Source organism: Podarcis bocagei, assembly GCF_964188305.1.
Source record: "Podarcis bocagei genome assembly, chromosome: 7".
NCBI classification, from domain to species: Eukaryota; Metazoa; Chordata; class Lepidosauria; order Squamata; family Lacertidae; genus Podarcis; species Podarcis bocagei.
Window position 1 is genome coordinate 13,759,833 of NC_138132.1, and position 18,197 is coordinate 13,778,029.

General features: G+C 48.0%; 1 protein-coding gene across 1 annotated transcript in view; it reads left to right on the forward strand.

The window, feature by feature from the left end:
- The window catches only part of LOC308590566 (uncharacterized protein), a 70,954-nt gene that overhangs the window by 8,569 nt on the left and 44,188 nt on the right, over positions 1 to 18,197 (forward strand). The gene's annotated exons all lie outside the window — the stretch shown is intronic.

Sequence of the window (18,197 nt, forward strand, 5' to 3'; positions counted from 1 at the left end):
ATTGCATCAAAGGCCCCTCTAGTTCAGCATTCTGCTCCCAGAGTGCCTAACCCCAGAAAACAAGGCATGAGCCCAATAGCCAATAGAGGAAACTGCAGTATTTTAAGTGCAGAAATGTTTTAATTTATGTATTGCAATTAGAGAAACATGAAGGGGAAAGAAAGCCCTAGATTAATAAATGCAACTGTGTGTGTACACAAACACATTAAAAAAATACAACTTTAAAAAAACAAACATTACAAAAACAAACTTTAAAATACATACATACATGCATCCATACATACATACCCTTCGACATTTCTCCATACAGCAGTTCTGAGAATGGCAAATTCCACATCTAGGCTCATCAGGAAAGGAATTGAATATAAAAATGTCAATATCATTGACACCGGTATAGAAATATATGCTGTGACCATATTTGCATTATTGTGTACATTGACCTCAACTCACAAAGGGTATTTTAGATTTAGAAAAGTTGCAGAAAAGGGGAATCATGATGCTGAAGGGGATGGAATAACGCCCACACAAGGAAAGATTACAAAATTTGAGACATTTTAGCTTAGAGGAAAGCACAAAAAGAGAGGTGAGAAACCTATTTAAGATTATGCATGCCACAGAAAAAAGGGATATAGAAGACTTCTTCAGCATCTCTGATAATGCTAGACACAGAAGGAAATGGAATCCTGGAATATTCAGGACAGATCAAGGAAGGTGCTTTTTCAAAGCGTGCATAGTTAAGCTATGGAGATCATAAAATGAAAAACGTAAACTTCGCTGGATCCAGCAATGTAAACAGGTTCCAGCATCACAGGATCACTGGGAAGATAAATATACGTGCATGTGATGTACCAATTGTTTGTGAGTTTGTACCTAACAGTGAACCTCTTGGCCTCATGGCCATTGTGGTGAAACTGAGGTGGTTGTAGACTGGAAGGGCATTTGGTGAAATGCACGGAGTTACAGAAAGGGACTCATTGACTTACAATTCCTGTGTTATTAAAGTGAGAGCAGGATGGCATGGAAGGGGCTTCTGGAAGACTGTCACAGATTTCCATAAAGAGATGTGGCAACTGAACAGAATACAGTGGTACCTCGGGTTACATACGCTTCAGGTTACAGACTCCGCTAACCTAGAAATAGTACCTCCGGTTAAGAAATTTGCTTCAGGATGAGAACAGAAATCGTGCTCCGGTGGCACGGTGGCAGCAGGAGGCCCCATTAGCTAAAGTGGTGCTTCAGGTTAAGAACAGTTTCAGGTTAAGAATGGACATCTGGAAAGAATTAAGTACTTAACCCGAGGTACCACTGTATTCAAATGCAGCAAGAAGGGAGTTTGGAAAGGCTGTCTTGTGTTACTTTGTTCATGTTATCTTTTGTGTGTTACCCATCTCTGGTATTAATCCTCCTCCCCCTCCCCTTTCCCCTCCTTATCATCATTATTAAAATCCTCAGTGTCTCTCCATCACTCTTTTACCTCCATTTTCTTTTAAGTGTCCTCCATCTCCGCTTTACTCAAATCTCTGCTGTTGTTTAAAACAAACACTTCCATCCCAGCCTTCCTACTGTACCCAAAGATTATCTAGAAACCTTTTCTTACCTTGTAGCAAGCCTCATCATGGAGCATCACATGCTTTCAGAAATAGCCATTTTACCCTGCTTTTATGAATGAACCAATGGTTTATCAATGGGAATGTATTCTAAATGCTTTGTTTTTTAAAGGGTTTTCCTATATAATAAGGTTCCAAAAATATAGTACACTTCTGTATAGTACACCACTGACATTATCGCTAAGGCGTGAAGTCACATATGCTGTGATCTGTCAGGGAAGGTTGCTAAGGCAATGGGAATCAATGAGGGCAACTGATAAGCATTCTTGTGATATTTTTTCTATTCTGTTGAGTGAATGAAACTTGTCAAGATCCCTCAGATTATTAGTGCCCAGTGTAAATCTTGTTTAATTGAGACTGAGGTGGAGAATGGATGTATATTACCAACAGTTTAACATGGACAATTCCATAGAAGCTAAAGAAGAGCAAGGAAAGCTCTCTAGCTGTTTAGCAGGTTGAAGGTTAGCTGTTGATGTTCTCAGTTCTGTCAGATGCCTGACTTCAATCACAGAAAGAATCACCTTCTATGCACTTGTTAATCTACGGGTCTCCATTTTGTGTGAGGTTTTTGTTCTCAAGCAGCCAAAGACAAAGGATGCACTCTTGGAGCAAACAGCTTTGGGCTGGAATGAAGGCCAATGGTGTCCATGTTCAGAGAGACAGATCTCTAATTTTTGGTCTGCTATAATTTTTTTAATATTTTTGTAAGAAGCTTAGCCTGTGCTAAGGGGGTTTATTCACCAGAAGGTGAATGTTATGTTGATGCTAATACAACTATAGGCTCTCTCCTTATGTCACTGAGGGTCGTGCCATGGCCTCCCGCCACAAAGGCATCGGACAGGATCCACGACCGCTGGATTCCTTTAGCAGAATACCCAAAATTGTTGGGGAAGGCGATGGCCACACCTTGCCCCCCGAAACACCAACAACACATTCCAATGCCTAACCACCACCCGAGCCCAAAGGCTTGCCACCAATACCCTCACAGCTGCAACCAATCCCTAAGACTATTGGATACGTTAGTCAGCCATATGTCATTTCCCCAATCTGAAAGATGAACGCTGTCATCCCGGAATAGGGTCTGGTCACCAATCCAGATATCATCATGAGATATAACTAGGCCATTCATAAAACACACTTTGCGAGCTACTGCGCAATTCCAGAGTTTCCTGGATTTCTCAATGGCCATAATGTTATGCGCACCGCGCCAAACCTTTCTCTTTAAGAGAGAGGACCAGAACAGGGTTGTTCTGGGAAATAAGGCAGCCAACTCGTCCAAGTCCTTTCCCATGTTCCACAACAAGTCAACACTCTTCCTGCTAGCCCCCAGCTGAATGATTAGAATGTTAGGGGGCCCCAACAGTGCAGCTTTTGCCTTCAGCAGTGGCATGAGTTCTTGCCAGTGCATGCCCCTTCTTGAAAACCAGGAAACTCGCACCCACGATGGTAGCCCAGGTTAGGCATGAAGCCAGAACTTGCTGACCGGAGGCAGGCTCAATGCACGATACTGTGGCCGCAAATCCACACTTGACTACCGAAGACAGCTAAGAATAAAGAAATAAAAGAAAAGACGGGTAAGCGGAGCATTCTCAGAATACTATCGGATGCAAATTTTGTAGGCATTAGATTTCCAGCGGCCCATCTCCTTGATCCTGTCTGCTGGGAGGCCCATGTGTGCAGCCGTTGTGGCCACACCAATCCTAAATGAATGTGCTGCGTAGTCTTTGTTTTTTGTTTTTAAATATTTTTTATTACTTTTTTCCAGGTAAAGATAAACAGTCAGATATACAAAGAAACAAAAACAACAAGAAAAGAAAAGAAAAAAGATTGATCATTTCAAAGCTTATTTCAGTCTTCTATCGGACTTCCTCACATCTCCCGCACAGTGCATTCTTAACAATAAAATTATCAGCAAATTATAACCTTGTTTCATGTGTTTCTTTTATACTTTCAAATCATTACATTTTAAGTTTAAATTACTTATTATCCATTTACACTAGAAACAAATATAATATTATTTTAAACATTTAAACATTTAATCCTTTCATTGGTATTGCCTAGTTTCGTGTATCCTCCACTCTCATTGCTGGGGCTAACCTTTCAAAATCATGCGAAATCTTATAATTCATATAACTTATAAAGCTTTTGCAAATAGTCCTTAAATTTTTTCCAATCCTCCTCCATTGCTTCTTCTCCCAAATCTCGGATCCTGGCAGTCATCTCGGCCAATTCCATATAGTCCATCAGTTGCGTTTGCCACTCTTCCAGTGTGGGCAAATCTTGAGTCTTCCAATATTTGGCGATAAGAATTCTTGCTGCTGTAGTTGCATACATAAAAAACGTTCTATCCTTCTTTAACACCTTTTGGCCGACGATGCCCAAGAGGAAGGCCTCCGGTTTCTTAGGAAAGGTGTACCTAAACACCTTTTTTAACTCATTGTAGATCATTTCCCAGAAGGCCTTCACTTTTGGACAGGTCCACCAAAGGTGAAAGAATGTCCCTTCAGCCTCCTTACATTTCCAACATTTATTATCAGACAAATGGTATATCTTAGAATGTGCTGCGTAGTCTTTGGAAGGGAAACCGCAGGCATCTATAGCTTTGCAAAGTACCCTGGTGAACTGGTGCCTCATCAATCGGGATCCATCCTCGTGAATAAAGAGCGGGCCAGGGCCGGGAGGTCTGAGGTAAAGGTATCGCCTGGTGTCCTTTACTGGGCATGGGCCCTTCTGGCTGGAGGCGGTGAGTTGGACTATGGTGCCCTTACCACCCTGGTCTGTCTTAGACTGATGCACCCACACCATCCTGCCTGAACTGGACACCTGCACGTCCTCCAGGAGGAGGCTGCGCGTTGTTCCACTTGAGGTAGCTTCTGCTACCACCTCGCCAACCCTAAAGGCACCAAAGAAGGCTATAGCGTATGCCGCAGAGAACAGCTGGACCTCAAACACCAAAGAAGGCTATGGTGTATGCCGCAGAGAACAGCCGGGCCTCAAACTTCGACCAGCAAATTGACCTAAGTTTCATACGTTAGGGGAAAGGGACGATACTTTGGACCTGAAACCCGTGAAGTCGCACCATACTTTCTTATAAGACCTGAGGGTAGAAGATACAACAAACACTAATACTCCCTTGATCACTTCACATCTCCAAGGTTCCGTAGGTGATCCGGAAAGGGTTCTGGCAGCAGCTGAGCCCAAGGTGCTAACAACCGGGAGCAAGGCATCGGAGCACAAATGATCCAAGTAGGCGAGACCCCTCTCAGAACACAAAGAACACAATGACTGCTAAGCCTGTATGTTAACCACCGCCTGGTTATCAGTTCTGAAGCACACCCGGCGATTCCGGAACTCCTCGGTCCATATGTGAACAGCCACAACTATGAGAAAAAACTCCAGAAAAGTGAGATCCTGCATGATGGCCTTCCCTTGCCACTCTGCTACCCATTGTTGTGCACACCAATTTCCCTTAAAGAACAGACCAAAGCCCAGGGACCCTGCCGCATTGGAGTGGACCTGGAAATCAGAGGCCAAATTAAGGATTTCCTGCCATAGGGAGACTCTGTTGTAGTGTTCCAGAAATCTGATCCACATCTCAAGGTCTGCCTTGACCGACTTGGGGAGTCTTACTCTATGGTGTGGATGCTTGAGGCCCACTGACAGCCTGGCTAAGCGGGAGCAAAATGGGCGGCCTGGTGAAACTACTCTACATGCGAAGTTGAAATGATCTAGCAAGGACTGGACCTGTCTAAGAGTGACATTTTTATTTTTATATTATTATTATTATTATTATTATTATTATTACTAGGGAAGGGTTTGACGAATTGTTTCCTTAAGGGCAATTATTTTCTCCTCTGGCAGGTGGGCGGATTGAGCTGCTGTGTCAAGTTCTATACCCAGGTAAGTAAGATGCGTTGAGGGTCCGTCTTATCTGCCGCGAGGGGAACTCCCAGCTCCTGGTCCAAAGCTGAAAAGACTTCCAGAAGGGAGGCACATTCGCCGGTATTGGGCTTCCCAGCGAGTAGAAAGTAACCAAGGTGTGAGGGGATGATTAGCTGCTTGTGCGTAAAATCGTGCTCCCTCAGAGTTTGTGCGACTCCACAAACCTCTGTGTGTGACGGAGCTCCTCAAACATGTCTGCTCTAGTCACTCGTAGAGTCTGACAGTGGCTGTCTGCGGAAGCGTTTCCAGCAAAGAAGCTCCTTAACGGAAACGCGTCTCCTGGACTCACGGCGTGACAGTTTCCGGCGAGGTGTGGGTCTCCCTATGGGAGACTCAGATACCTCCCCACTGTTCTCGCTGGAAGCGTCTCTGAGCCCTCCCTCCTGCTCGCATTCCCTCAGAGATCCACTCCTCCCCCTGCTGGTTCCTGCTTCAGCTGTTGAGTCTCTTTCATCCTCCCTGGGACCCTCCACCACCTGATGCTCCGATGGCAGTTCCCTGACATCCACCTCCCCTCCAGGGCCCCCCTCACCCCTCCCATTTCCTCTTCCCTGGGAGGTGAAGGGTTAAAACCCCGAAAAGAATCTTCTTCATCTTCAGACGTCTCGAACAATTCCCTCCATCGATCGCCGTCCTGGCTCGCTGAATCCTCCTCCTCTTCGGAATCTGTGAACCCCTCCAACTCCTCTTCCTCGTCGGTGGTGGCAAAGTATTTCCTTCGGAACCTCGCTACAGACTGAGGTTTACGTGGGAACCTCTGATGAAAAGTTTCTATTAAAACTTCGTCATTGACATCCTCTGCCCTAACCCAGGTGTTTTCCGACTCCGGTTCCCCTTCCCACATTACCAAATACTCAACTTGATCTCCCTTCCACCTGGAATCGAGGATCTCCGCTACATGGTAGCTGTGTTCCTTCTCCTCCATTGCTGGTCCCCTAGTGACCCTCCCTTCACTGCCCCCTTTATACGGTGACAGCAACGACCTGTGGAAAACTGGGTGCAGCTTCATGTGGTTCGGTAACCGGAGTCTGAAAGCCACTGGGTTGACCTACTGCATGACTTCAAATGGGCCCAGCCTTTAGGGTCTTAACTTTTTACAACCCCCTTTGAATGGCAACCCTTGGGTTGACAGCCACACCTGGTCCCCCACCCTGATGCTTTCACCTTCCCTTCTGTTTTTGTCTGCCTGCCTCTTATATTCCTCCTTAGCCCTGTTTAAGTTGAGTTGGAGCTGGCGATGGATCGCTTCCATTTCTTCAACGAACTGTTCTGCAGCTGGAACGCTCCAGTTCTCCCCTTCCCCCCCTGGGAAGGCTCTGGGATGGCACCCGTGATTAGCCAAAAAGGGGCTCATCCCCGTGGACACGTTCTCTGCATTGTTGTAGGCAAATTCTGCCAACGCCAGCTTCTCCACCCAATCATTCTCTCTGTCATTCACATAACACCTCAAATATTGCTGGAGAACACCATTAGCTCTTTCCGCCTGCCCGTTGGTTTCTGGATGACGGGCCGTTGAGAAATTAACCTCTACATGCAGTAAGCTCATGAGCTTCCTCCAGAACCGGGAAGTAAATTGTTTCCCTCAGTCTGAAACCACCCTCAAGGGGGCGCCATGCAACCTAAACACATTTTCTACAAACAATTTGGCTGTTTCTTCTGCTGTGACCGCATGTGAGCAGGCTATAAAGTGGGCCATTTTAGTTAACAGGTCTACCACAACCATGATGGCTGTTTTCCCTCTAGACCTTGGCAGATCAGTCATGAAATCTATTGCCACTGCTTCCCACGGTCTTTCAGGTGTGGGTAGTGCTTCTAATAAACCTGCCGGTGCCCGCCTCTCCCCCTTGGCTCGTTGGCATTGTTCACACCCTCTCACATACTCCCGCACATCTTCCCTGACCTTGGGCCACCAAAATTCCCTGGTGACCAGCCACATGGTTTTGTGTTGCCCAAAATGCCCTGCTGTGGGGCTATCGTGCAGTTGCTTGAGTACCTTCCCCCTCAATTCCCCTTCGGGTATATATAACGCTCCCTTGTAGTACAATGCCCCGTTTCTCTCCTCAAAACCCCCAGGTTTGTCTCCCTCCCTCCTGAGACCACTGAGTTTGTCCTGGGCATATTCATCATGCACCGTACCCTCTACCAATTCCCTTTGCCCCACCAATGCCGCCCCACACACCCAGCGGTCCTCTGGAATGACATGGGTCTCTTCGGGTGCTCCCTCCCCCTCCAAATATTCAGGTTTGCGTGAGAGAGCGTCCGCCCTAACGTTCTCTGGGCCTGGCACGTAACAAATCTCAAAGTTAAATTTGGAGAACTCCTGGGCCCATCTCAACTGCCGTTGGTTGAGTACTCGCGCAGTTCTCCAATACTCTAGATTCTTATGGTCCGTGCACACTTGCACCTTATGTTGTGCACCAATTAGCAGGTGCCTCCATCTCCGGAAAGCCTCACGAATAGCAAGAAGTTCCCGGTCGTACACCGTGTAGTTCCTCTCGGATTTGTTCAGCTTTCGCGAAAAGAAGGCACACGGTCGCCACTCCGACTCCTCCTTCCCCGGCTGCAGAAGAAGCACCGCCCCTATGGCTCTGTCAGATGCGTCTGTTTCGACCCTCAGCTTCTTTTGTAAGTCCACATGCAGAAGTTGTTCTTCCGAGGCGAAGGCCCTTTTCAGTTCCTCAAATGCTCGCTCCGCCTCCGCCGTCCAAACAAACTTCTTTTTACTGCTGAGACAGTCCGTAATGGGCGCCGTCAGGTGGGCGAAGTTTCGTATGAACTTACGATAAAAGTTCCCAAACCCTAGGAACCTCTGCACATCCTTCTTGGTTTTGGGTGTTTTCCAGTCCAGCACTGCCTGCACCTTGCCGGGATCCATGGCCAATCCCTTGTCTGACAGGCGGTACCCCAGGAATTCCACCTCCTTGGTATGAAACTGACACTTCTCCAGTTTCACCCACAGCCTGTTGGCTTGCAGCCTGCTCAACACTTCTCTGACGTCTCTCACATGTTGCTCCTCATTCTCCGAATACACCAACACATCATCTAGGAAGGCAACGCAATTCTTGTAGAGCAAAGGACCCAGTACGTGGTTCATAAAAGCTTGAAAACACGCTGAGCCTGCTTGTAATCCAAAAGGCATAACGAGATACTCAAATGCCCCCAAAGGGGTGAACATGGTGGTTTTCCATTCATCCCCTTTCCTTATACGTATCAGGTTGTACGCCCCCCTTAGATCCAGCTTTGTAAAAATCTTTCCCTTCCTCACCCTGGTCAAAATATCATCAATTCTGGGCATAGGGAAAGCCACTGGTTCCGTTACTGCATTTAACCGCCTAAAGTCACATACAAGTCTCGGCTTGTCCGTGTGTTTTTTATCCACAAAAAACACTGGGCTACCCCCCGCTGCTTTGGACTCTCTGATGAAGCCCCTCTTCAAGTTCTTGTCAATAAACTCTCGCAATTCCTGCATTTCTCTGTCTGACATGGCATACAACTTGCCCACAGGAAGCTGTGCTCCAGGGAGTAAATTGATCTGGCAATCAAAGGGCCTATGAGGGGGTAGTTGGTCAGCTTCCTTCTCGCTGAACACGTCGCTGAGATCTGCATACTGCGGTGGTACCTTCACCTTCTCCATTACTTCAGTCCCTGCTAGGGTAGCTTGGGCCCCTGCTGAACCCTTTTCCCCTTTGCAGTGTTCTAAGCAATGTGCTGAACCAAAGGAAACCACTCTTTGATGCCAGCCCACCAGCGGATCATGTAGCGCTAGCCAGCTCATTCCCAAAATAATGGGAGCGCCTCCCAAGGTGGCCACATTAAACGCTATCAGTTCTGTGTGCCTTGCCACCCTCATTATCATTGGGACGGTCTGCAAGCTGACTCCTCCTCCCAACAACTCCCTGCCATCGATCGTGGTCACCTGCAGGGGGTTGCTTAAAGGGATCGTCTGTATCTGGTGTTCAGCAGCAAACTCCTTGCTCATAAAATTGCAGGAGCTGCCTGAGTCCAACAGTGCCTTTATTTTTAGGGGGTGTCCATTTTGCAGCTCTAGCGACACTTCAATCACTAGAGCAGGTTGAGGAGCTTCTGGCACGGGCACTTTCACTGCTCTTTGGCCTGGCTGCAGTGCCCCGACTGTGGCAACCAGGCGTTGGCTTTTACCTGCTCCATTTCTCCCTGCTCTCCTCCCTCAACAGCTCCCACCATCCCTTGCCATTCCTTCCTCTGGGGGCAGACTCTTGCAAAGTGGCCTGGCTGTTGGCAGAGATAGCATTTCCGGGCGCCCTTTCCCTCCTTCTTAGCCCCCTCACTGGGTTTTGAAAATGCGCGCGCACGCGCTGTTCCGATTTCCATCGGCTCTGCCGGCGGGAAAGCTGGCTCAGGAATGTCTGGAATGCGGAACTCCTTCCAACGTTCCCCTCTCCCTTCCCGCCTTTCCAAGGCTCTTGCCTCCTGACGCGCTCCTATGGTCAGCGCAGATTTGGTCAGCTGATCCATAGACACCGCCCTGGGGCTCCGGGACAGCTCGTCTTTCACAGCCGAAGAAAGACCTTCTTCAAATAGCATCTGAATGGGTGCAGCCGATAAATCCCAACCCAATCTGTGAATCAGCATGGTAAACTCAGTCCAGTACTCACGGACAGATCGGCTTCCCTGCTTGCAAGCCATTAGCTGTCTGCGCACCACCCCTTCCTCAATATCGCTGGAAAACATGATATCCATTGCACGAAAGAACTTCATCGTGTCCTTTAGGACGTCATTGTGCGTTGCCATTAGGGGTCGAACCCAGTCCCGTGCCCCTTTCTCAAGATGCCCAATTACGAAAGCAACTCGCGATTCCTCATCAGGGAACTCATCGAACTGCACATTAATGGCATATTGCATCTCTGTCCTAAAGGCATGGTAATCCTTGGGGTCCCCCCCAAACTTCTGCACCAATCCTGGTACCTTTCTGGGGAACTGAGTGGCTCTCCCCTTCTTGTCTGCATCCTGAGCCCTTCTCTCCTCAAGCCTCGCCGTCTGCAGCGCCAGTTGGACTTCCAACGCTCGGTATCTCTCTTCCAAGCTTGGACCAGCTCCAACCCCTGCTCCTCCGGTTCCGGCTGGTTCGCTCATGATGCCTTCTCCTGCACAGGCAGCGTACAGAGACTGTCAGACTGCTGTGAGGGGATGATTAGCTGCTTGTGCGTAAAATCGTGCTCCCTCAGAGTTTGTGCGACTCCACAAACCTCTGTGTGTGACGGAGCTCCTCAAACATGTCTGCTCTAGTCACTCGTAGAGTCTGACAGTGGCTGTCTGCGGAAGCGTTTCCAGCAAAGAAGCTCCTTAACGGAAACGCGTCTCCTGGACTCACGGCGTGACAGTTTCCGGCGAGGTGTGGGTCTCCCTATGGGAGACTCAGATACCTCCCCACTGTTCTCGCTGGAAGCGTCTCTGAGCCCTCCCTCCTGCTCGCATTCCCTCAGAGATCCACTCCTCCCCCTGCTGGTTCCTGCTTCAGCTGTTGAGTCTCTTTCATCCTCCCTGAGACCCTCCACCACCTGATGCTCCGATGGCAGTTCCCTGACACAAGGTAACGTGTCACCCCAGGTGAGTTGGTTCTGTAGCACAAGACCCAGTCCCAAAAGGTGCTAAATGTCTCAAAGGCTGAGCAGGCTACAGAATAACCCATCGGCATAGCTTTGACAATGTAATATTTCCCTTGAAATTTGAATCCCAGCAAATGGAAGTCATTGGGATGAACCGGCAATAGACAGAAGGCTGACTCTATGTCACATTTTGCCAAGAGTGCCCTGTGACCAAAATTCCGGATAAGTCTTACTGCCTGATCGAAAGTGGCATATTTTACTGAGCACAATTCCAGTGGAATGGCATCATATACTGAGCCACCCTTAGGGTAAGAAAGGTTGTGAATTAATCTGAACTCACCAGGGGTCTTTTTGGGTACAATACTAAGGGGCGAGATGTGCAGGTTTGGAATAGGGGGGTGTACGAATGGACCAGCCACCCTCCCTGTGGCCACTTCCTTAGCTATTTTCATTTCTGCTACCTCTAGCCTTTCCCTTACTGACATCTGGTTAGGGGAAATCCTTTGCAATTAAAGAGTCGGTTACTGATATTCTGAAACCCTCTGGAAAAAAACCTTCCAAAGAAAGGATGCTGCGCTTTCGTCCGGATAGCTAGACAAGAGGTTGCGGAGAGGACGGTGCTGGATCAGGAAAATGACTCGAAGAAAATGTGTGTGCAATGGCGGGGAAGGCTGGCGCGGCCGCATTTGAACGGCAAGCCACGCCCCCGCCGAGCTTCCCTATTGGGTGCCCAACCGGGGAAGGGCGTGGCACGCCAGCCCCTGGAGTTGAATCATTTCCCGCTCACAACCCCTCCCCTCCGGGCGGAGGAGAGGCTCTTCTGCAATGAATCTTGGCCGGAATGTGTGAGGCCTGCAACTGACAAACTATAATTCTGTCTTGTCACTCCTCCTGTTTTTGTGGAGTTTAACTGACTTATGTCTATGTTCTGCTGCTGTTGGTGGGGAGGGATTTCTTACCTATGGGCTGGAAACATCAAAACTTTTTAAAAAAACAACAACTCATTGTTCAGGGTCTTCTGTTCTTTGTTCTTAGAGAGGTTGAATCTTTGTTGCAACAAATAAATGACCAAATGCTTACTTAGCCTGCTTTGCTTTTTATATACCACTTTATTTCCCTGCTCTGACCGAGGGAACCTAGCAGAACGTAGTGAGATTATGTGTCTCTTAGTATGGTGGTGGGGGATTAGCAGTAACAGCAATCCCGCTTTTTGTGTAACAAAAGGAGAGTAAAAAAGCCAGGGAGGAAGAAAAAAGTGAGTGATAATGATGCGTGTGCAAAGGAGACTGCAGAATAGGAGAGAGGAGAAGGGCAGGAAATGGGAGATCTGTCTGCAAGGAAGAGTTGAGGTAAGTAAAGTGCAGGAGAGGAAAGGAAGAGCAGCTGAAAACAGGTGTGTAAGGGGGGTTGTGAAAATGGAAGACGTAGCAGGCCTGGGGACATAGTGAATCAAAAGCAGGAGCATGAAAGAGGCTGCAGAATAGGAGGGGTTGGTGGCTTCATATAGTGGAGAAAGGTGGGAAGAAGCCTTTGTAGTTGCAGTGTGAGGGAGGAAGTTACCACAGGCTGGTTTATCTCTAGGGGGTGGGTGGGTTTGTACAAAAGGAGGGAGTGATAGGACTTGGACATGGGTGTGAACATGAAAAAGGATTACCCTTACCTCCCATGAATTTGCCCATGGATGGCTAGTAAACCTGATGGATATGTTCTACATCTGTTGTTGGGGCAGCATGGCTCTGAATGTCTGTCGCTGGGAGCCAGTAGTGGAGAGAGTTGTGTGGCCCTTAGCTCCTGCTTTCAGGCTACGCACAGGCATCTGGTTGGGCACTGTGAAAATAGTTTAGTTGAGCAGATGGCCTGATTGAAGAGACTGATGTAAGTTCTGGCCAGCTGAAGATTCTGGAAAATCTGCTTACAACAGCCAAACTCTTAATTGCCTCCAAGTGCTGTCCACACAGTGCACCTGCTGAAGAAGAGTGTTTCCATAATGTAGTTGCTGAAAAAGTGTGGTTTCAGAATTTCATCTCATTTGAGCCAACTGCTCATGTGGCTGAGTGCGGGAAGCCAAAAGAGAAAACAGGTTGAGACACCATGGAGCCCTTTTATAATCTGTACCTGGGGTTGAGAACTCCTGGCCTGGGAGTCAAGCGCAGCCCCTACATACCTATATACTACTTCATGTTTCATATTTCAAAGCAATCTCCAAGCGGCTTACAATATCATAAGGACATCACAAAAAGTTAAAACAATACTGTACACCATGAAAGCTTCCCACCCTACTTATTAAGAGGAGAAAATTGAATAAAACTCTAAAACACAGTCCACTAAGGGCATTTGTAGCTGCCTTTCTGGAGATTTGCTACTCAGCACTAGGCAGCCAGGGCAGATTACTACTGTTATGCAGTACTCTGGACAGCCACTGAGGGATTCAGGAGTCAGATCCCTGCTGGATCACCCCAAAGGCCCATCTAATTCAACATTCTAGTACCATGGCTTTGGTGCACAGTTATTTGGAAATTTGCTACACAGCATTAGACAACCTGGGGAAATTACAATTATTTGATATACCTCTGGAATGCACAGAAGGATTCAGGAGTCAGAGACATAAGAGGACCCCTGCTAGGCTTCCTGTTTCTGGTGGTGGGAAATGGCTGACTCCCATATGACCAGACCCCAGCCATGCCGGTAATTCAGGGCTGATATTGGGGTAATTAGCCCTGGCAGACTCCCCATGTTGGGGGAGTACTGTCTCGTAGACCCACAGATTGTCCGAGAATGCCGACTTGCATCAAGGTGCAAGCGACAGGACACTGGGTTGCAGAGCACAGTACGGCCAGCACTCTCCAATGCCATTCTCATAGCTGGGAACATCTGTTTGGAAAAAAATGAATAGATTTGGACAATAAACAGACATGGACTGTATAGAAGAAGCTTAAGAAAAAACCTGCAAAAGTGTACAGTCCTTGGGGGTTTAAGCTCGGACTTCAAAAAGATTCTCATGATGATGTTTGGATAACAGAGGTGTTTGGTATGGTTTGTTTCCTCTACTTAACATCTACAATTGGTTTTCAATGCCAAGCCTCATTAAGAAGTTTTTTTTAAAAAAAGAAAGAAAAAGATTACAGATGGACTTCTATTTATAATTAGGCATTTAATTGCGGAATGTTATTTAAGACTTGAAAGACTTGATAAAGATGGAAGAGGAGGCAAGATGGCGCTAATATGACGCAGCATGGAAAAATATATTCCTCCCTTTCCTCTCCAAGGAAAGCAGGAGTTATGTGCTGGCCGATTTTGCAATTATTTGAGATAACAACTTGGAACAATATATAGTGGTGCCTCGCAAGACGAAATTAATTCGTTCTGCAAGTTTTTTCTTCTTGCGAGTTCTTCGTCTTGCGATGCACGGTTTCCCATAGGAATGCATTGAAAATCAATTAATGCGTTCCTATGGAAACCGCCTTCAGACCAGGTCCGGGGACAGTCTGTCCCCCGACCTCTTCTGAAGGCTGGGGGGGGGGGCAAGGGCTTTTCTTCCCACCCCCAGCATTTTAAAAAACCCCGGGACAGCGGAGGACTTCTCCGCTGTCCGGGGCGATCTTAAAATGCTGGCGGGCGGCATTTTAAAATGGCCAAGGACAGCGGAGAAGTCCTCCGCTGTCCGGGGCGATGTAAAAGTCCCCGGGAAGGCAGGCAGGGGGGACAAAGACTTTCGCCCCCCGCCCGCCTTCAGAAGAGGTCCTGGACCTCTTCTGAAGGCGGGCAGGGGGCGAAAGTCTTTCCCCCCCCCGCCTGCCTTCAAAAGCCGTCAGGGACAGCGGAGAAAGGCGCTGCCTTTCTCCGCTCTCCCGGGAAGGCAGGCAGGGGGGAGCAAAGACTTTCGCCCCCCGCCCGCCTTCAGAAGAGGTCCTGGACCTCTTCTGAAGGCGGGCGGGGGGCGAAAGTCTTTGCCCCCCCGCCTGCCTTCAAAAGCCGTCAGGGAAAGTGGAGAAAGGCGCTGCCTTTCTCCACTCTCCCGGGAAGGCAGGCAGGGGGGAGCAAAGACTTTCGCCCCCCGTCCTGGACCTCTTCTGAAGGTGCGCGGGGGGCGAAAGTCTTTGCTCCCCCCGCCTGCCTTCAAAAGCCGTCTGCGATAGCAGGAAGCACTTCCCTGCTATCCCGGACTGCTTTTAAAATGCTGGCGGTGGGGAGCAAAGCCTTTCGGCCCCCGCCGGCCTTCCTGGACCTCTTCTGAAGGCCGGAGGGGGGGGAGGCTTTGCTCCCCGCCACCAGCATTTAAAAGAGGTCCCCGGAGATTTCCCTATGGGCTTTCGTCTTGCGAAGCAAGCCCATAGGGAAATTCGTCTTGCGAAGCGCCTCCAAAACAGAAAACCCTTTCGTCTTGTGGGTTTTCCCTCTTGCGAGGCATTTGTCTTGCGGGGTACCACTGTACAGTGCAGATCAATAAAATGATTAAAAGAAAAAAAGAAAAGAGGATCCCTGCTGGATCACGTCAAAGGCTCATTTAGTACAGATTTTTGTTCTCAGGGAGCGGAAGCAGATACTTGAGGGAAACCCAGAAAACAAGGCACGAGCCGAATAGCCTCTCCCACCTGTGATCTCCAGCATCTGTTACTAAGAGGATTAATGGCTGCTATTCAGGGGGAAATATAGCCATCATGACTAGTTGCCTTCATTCGCTTATAACACTAGAATTGGTGGGCATGCAATGAAATGGAGCAATAGAAAATTCAGGATAGAATAAAGCAAAAATAGCCTCACACATTTAATTAATCTTGTGAATTTGGTAGCAAAAGAAGTAATGGTGGCCAACAACTAGGGTATGTTAAATTTTGGATTAACCGTTTCCTCCATGAATATGCCTATAGGTGGCTACTAAACCTGATGGTTATGTTCTACCTTTGCTGTTGGGGCAGTATGGCTCAGAAAGTCTCTTACTGTAAACCAGCAGGGGGAGAGTGGTGTCATTCTCAGGTCCTGCTTGCTGGCTATGCACAGGCATCATGTTGGGCACTGTGGAAATAGTTTTCTTGAGTAGATGGCCTGGTGCAAGTTCTGTCCAGGGTGATGCAAGTTCTCTCCAGCTGAAATTTACAGGAAATCTGCTAACAACAGCCAGACTCTTAATTACCTTGAAGTGGTGCCCATGCAGTGCAGCTGCTGAAGAGGAGTCTTCCTGTAATGCACCTGCTGAAGAAGTGCGGCTTCAAAATTTTATCTCATTCGAGCCAACTGCTCATGTGGCTGAGTGAGGGAAGCCAAAAGCAAGAACAGGTTGAGACACTATGGAGACCTTTTCTTATCTGCTCCTGGGGTTGAGAACCCCTGGCCTGGGAGGCAAGGGCAGCCCCTGCCTACCTCTCTATCTTGAGTTTCACTAAATGAAACGAGAGGAAACTTTTATAGACAACGCAGCCCCTTTATCATTGATATGAACCTGGACGGTTGATACTCCTTTTGTTATCTGGTTTACTTATTCCATTCTACCTCCCAATGGAACACAGGCTGGTTATTCAAATGGTTTGTCATAGTGTTTATCGTGAAAGATTGCAGAGGAAGCTTCTATGTCATTGGATAAGAAGGCATTTTTAAAAACAGAAAAAGGATATTTACAACTTCGTATCAAATATAGCATGTATACGTATATCATACGACTTCCGTTCCACGCTTTTCCTGGTTCCTTTGCTTTTCTATTACTCTGTGTAATCCACATCTTTTTAATCATCCAATTTGTTATATATTAGTTACTCTATTTAAGTCAACTGTGCTGGATTTACTATGTATTTGTCAGAACAGCCAGTTCAGCATATTCGAACATTATACACTGCCATTCTTCCTTAGAGGGTTCTAGCTGTGGCAGTGGCGTATAGTAATAAACACTTTCGTATACTGGGAACAACAACAACAACAACAACAACAGAGTTGTGGAGTCTAGCCCACGAGTGGGGCACTGCCTTCCCACTGAAAATGTTAAACAAGTTAAGGAAAAAAATGTGCTCTCAAATGTTAGAGGGAGTCCTTGAAGCACCCCACTATCGCCTAACCTTGACTCCCACAAGTTCAGGTAGGAAATCACTAGTAGGAGACTTCAGCCAGGAGATAGAAGCAAAACAGTGGCCTGTAGGTCCGATCTTCATGGTTGCAACAAGACTTCCAGCTACCACAAAGATGAAGCAACAAGAAGCCCAGAACAATAGTTGCATCAGTTTATAAAAGTTTCTCAAAGTTTCCCATATTACATTTCCAGAAGAATAATCAAACACTGTAAATATGTCACAGAGAAGGTGAGGTGTCAGGGAGAATTCTGAGATCCAGACATGCCCCGTCATTCATGTTCAAGTACCCACTTCTCACAAGTTAATGAAAACATCTACATATCCTTTTGTCAGGAAGGCTTCCCTTGGTACCATTTTGGTTCTTCCTGGGTCTCATTTCCTTCTCATAGCACCTAGTCTGTTCCCTTTGTCAGGGCTGTTACAGGGGCGCCGACTTATAAAAAATATTGGGGGGGCTCATACCGGGGTCCTGCCGCTGGTTCGCTCGGGTAGCCGGGAGAACGCAGTTCGAGGTGGCGGTGTTGGGGAGAGACCCTCGCTCAGGGCGCCACTAGACTTGGCGGCCGGCGGCCTATCTGGGGGGTTTTGGAGCGTATTTCGGCGGAGCGATTGGGGAGGAGGGGGCTTGTTGCCGGATTCTTCAGCTGAGCCGGAGATCCGCTGCTGGGGGTCCCTGGGCCGAGTTGTGAGCACGGCCTGCTGAAGGGAGATCCAGCCGATTGTGCGACGGGGACGGCCGGGGCTCTCCGGCTAGGGCGCGCGGCTGGCTGGCTGGCGAGGGAGCAGGTGGGGAGGAGGCAGGGGTCCTCACTCTCTTAGGAAACGCACCCGCGCGCCCGATTGCCACGAAGTCCGAAGGGTGCGTGTGTGGAATTAAAAAGCAAAAACGAGATACGGGCAGGGCAGGCAAAGAGTTTTCTGCAAGAGGACGGAGGGCAGGTTGAAGAGAAAATCACTCAGGATGAGACAGTCAAATCAGCCATGATAAAATGGGCTCAGGATATTGG